Here is a 4,227-nt window from a genome sequence, read left to right as displayed (position 1 = left end):
ATGCTGGCTACGGGCCTGACATACAAGTTAGAAAATACGAATAGACCTGATAGAGATTCGATTGTCATGTAAATAATGAATTAATATTTTAAACCAGTGGTGGATATAAGGGGAAGCCCGTCCCACTCCTATTTTTCAAAATTTAACAAAAATTTAGGGAAAAAAAGGAACATATTACTCAAATTTAAGTCTAAGAGTGCCATTTTCGGCCGTTCAAAGGTGACACAATCATAAATTTTCTTACCTCAGCCCCAATGTTGGTGTGGCTGAGGTAGATAGGCCCTACACTCTCCGTCTGTGAAAGTCCTTCTCTACCCTCTCTATTTCCAATTCCTGGATCCGTCACCTACCGTATCTTATGAATCTTCTCAGCTCTGCGTTTGAATAAAAGGAAGGGTCTTTTACTTTTCATGTTTCTATGCTTTATTTTTCATGACCTGGTGAAAATAAGCATTAAATTAGTCGTCTAATCCGTTAAAAGGCCGTAGCTTCCGGGGCAGGAGCGCTTCGCCACCGGTTCCCACCAAGGATCTAACCCTTGATCCCGCTGGCCCTCCAATAGGCCCCAACGGAACCTAATCAATGGCCCCGAGCAGCAAGCTGCCCCGGGGCCCTTGGCCGCTCTCGGCAGCCCTGCCCGTTAGAGTACGCCAGTGCAAGGAGCAGGAACTAAAATACAAGGAAGTAAAATATATTTTGCAATGTATAATCAGGTGGTAGGTATATGTACATTTTAACCTCAATTAGGTTTTATAGTCTGTCAATTGTGAATACGATACCTACAATGCTTCAACAGCTATGTATGTTGTATAAAGACAAACTGTGTAGCCATCATCGCAAAATGTACTTTACCTGCATGATAACCTTGGTATTAAACTTTGGTAAATATGACATTTTCTTGTCTTGAATATTCTTAATGTTAGAGGCTACCAAGTTTAGCATATGTCTACTACGGTACAGTAGTTAGAATTAAAAAGTAAATGGGTTACAAACTGTGATAAAATCATTTTGACTATAAAGCAATAATATAAAATTCAGGCTTCAGCGATGGACATCATTGTAATTGGTGGTTTAAAACCACTGTGCTGTGTCTAGCCTAGCGGATTCTACATGTTACATGTTAAATTTCAAAAACCCTTTCTACTATCAACTAAACACAAGTACATGCTGATCTTAAACTCTTATATAGGGTGATGTATGCAAATTAAGGCTTCATTGTCATTGGCTAGATAAGCATATGCGTGTCTGTAAAAGCTTAGGAATTGTTCTTTCCGCCAAAATCTATTGCGGACGTAATATTTCTAAGTGTGCTGTGCAGCAAAGTTCTGTTTCCTAGCAGTGTCTTCTTTCTGGCAACATTTTAAAAGGCTACTAGTGGCAAACTACTGGACCGATTTAATTAAAACTTGGTCAGTAGAACCGGTGCCACCTCCCATTTATGTGTTGTTCACAAATTGGGGTCAAAGGTCACATAAGGGGCATTAGGGTAAAAAAACCAAAAATCGTATAAAAGACTACTTGTCTCACAAATAACGTAGCACAGTTTTGTCCTTTGCACATACACATTGGTGCACATATACATCGGCAAACCTGGTCAGTATAATCGGTGACACCTTTCATACATGGGGGTGTTCACTGCTTGGGGTCAAAGGTCACATAGGGGTCATTAGGGTAAAAAACTTTCAAAAAAATGAATAAAAGACTTCTTCTGTCACAAATATCATAGCACAGTCTTGTCCTGGGCACATTTGTATTGGCATAATGTAGGGTCTTATGGTGTTCAGCGATTTATGGTCAAAGGTCATTAAAGGGTTATTCTTTTGTTCTCTCTAGTAACATTTCAAAATGCTACTAATGGCAAACCATTGGACCAAATTAAATCAAATTTCGTCATTAAGAACCGGCGACACCTCCTACACCCCAGTCTGGGATCAGGGGTCACATAGGGGTCATCGGGGTTAAATTTTCAAAATAGCCCAATTGAGCTCAAATTTACCAGGAATGATCCTTAGGACCTTCTAAATATGAAAAAATACTCTTCATCCCATATGTCAAAGTTTATAGGTCAAAGGTTCAAAATGATACTAATGGCAAACGATTGAACCGAATTCAATCAAATTTGAACCAGTGACACCTCCTACACCCCTGTCTGGCATCAGTGGTTACATAGGGGTCATCAGGGTCAAATTTTCAAAATAGCCCAATTGAGCTCGAATTTACCAGGAATGAACCTTAGGACCTTCTAAACATCAAAAACTACTCTTCACCTATAGGTCAAAAACCACAAGGGTAACTATAGTGAAAATTATCAAGTATTGCTAGTGACTAACGATTGGACCATTTGCATTAGACAGACTCCTACCAAACATGGGGTGTTCACAGGTTGATGTTAAGTCACAGTGGTTATCTCTTAAAAAATGACTGGGTTCATGTTCTATTGAACATAGTATCTCTAGTTTTGGCTTTGTGGACTACATTTGGCAAGTAATTATGAGGCCAAAATCGGTCCGCTGGACCGATTTTTGCCCCGGACCAAATTTTTCCTGACAGGCCTACTTTGAATTTACATTATAGAAAGTTCAAAGGATCCATATACTCAGTCTTCTTTGCTTCATTTTTCACAATTTCTGTTAGCTTTCTTGAAACATGCTTTGTTTCAAGTTCCATGTATCCTTGCTCAATCTAGGTGTGACAGTAAATCCTGCTACAGCAAATCTGCGCGAACAATGTAACGATGACATTTTAAATTTTTGTCTGTGTTTATAATAATTATAAATATCAGTTAAAGGGATATAGCTGAGCCAGGCAGTCTAAGCTGATCTTTCACCATTGTACTATCACTATTTTTTGGATTTTCCATTTGGAGGGAGGGCGGGGGGTACCTTTGGTGAAATAAATTTTATGTTGAATTGAATTGAATTCAATTTCCCCCTTGCAATTGATTACAACAGTTAAAAATAGACTCCCAGTTTGTCTACATTGAAGAAAATTAAATTCCCATCTGAACATGGAGAAAAACCTGCGTTTGTCGTATTGAAAGTGATTCAGATGGTGTAGAACAAGGGAGTATACTTAAAACCACAAATCAGTAACTACCGTACAGTGTGAATAGTAACAATGACTGTGTGACGTCCTGTCAGACCATAAACTATTTTCTCTATGATCGGAGTAAGCAATACAGGTTACTATTTGTGTTGAGCAATTGATTACAACAGTTAAAAATAGGCTCACAGCGAGAGCGTGTGTGTACTGCTTGACATATTGTTTTTTTCTACGTTTAACTCATCCAACATTTTTGGAGGCTTCGCCACCAGGACCAATTTCAAAAGATTAAGTTTCTGTGGACGACCTACAGTATTATAGTTACACTAGCTAGCTACGAGTCGACAACGACAACGTACTGTGACTGACCGGTGGGACGACAGGCCAATGACATACAAGCATAGGCTAACCTATACTGAAAAGTAATGCAAACTGAAACTCAACAGACAACAAACAGACTCAAAATGAAATGTCAAAACAAACTTTCATCTACCGTAATAGTACTACAGTAATACTAAGTAAACATATTTTATTGTTATTTTGGTTTTACTACAATAGGTAGGCCTATTTCAATTATTTTAAATCTGTGGTTTGATTTGTTTCAAAATTGTGCTTAGTTCCAGGTGTCCTTGTTCAATATAGACCCTACGTGACAGTAGATCCTGCTACAACAAAATTGGGTGAAGATGCATTGATGACGTTTAACACAGGTTCTGAACCAGAAGGTATTTTATATGTATTTTGGTTCAAAAGTAATGCAAATGGTACAATGGCAGATCGCTTATTAACAGACACCAACAGTAAATACAGTGTAAATATTAACAATGAACTTGTGATACATAATGTTGGAGTAAACGATACAGGTTACTATCTGTGTATAATAGGCCTACTTTCAATTTATTTTGCCGAAGTAGAAGTGCTCTCAAAATTAACAGTCAATTGTGAGTAATGACTAGACATTTTAATGTTTTGCATTTTACTACAATTAGTAGGGCTAACTCAATAATTTTAAAATACATGGTTTCACACATGCATCAAGAGAAGCACTTGCGGCTGTGTCCTGGTATAAAGGTGATGCAGGTGGTAGTACAAGGGAATCCTATAATAACTAATCCCTTTGGATTCAATTTATTGGATCCACTGTTGATATAGTGACATTCATAGGCGTAGATCCCGGGGGGGGGG

Source organism: Anneissia japonica, unplaced genomic scaffold, assembly GCF_011630105.1.
Source record: "Anneissia japonica isolate Jap-2015-1 unplaced genomic scaffold, ASM1163010v1 scaffold7370_len818893_cov191, whole genome shotgun sequence".
In the NCBI taxonomy this organism is placed as follows: domain Eukaryota; kingdom Metazoa; phylum Echinodermata; class Crinoidea; order Comatulida; family Comatulidae; genus Anneissia; species Anneissia japonica.
The sequence above is the reverse complement of the archived record's forward strand: the minus strand, read 5'-3'. Positions refer to the sequence as shown.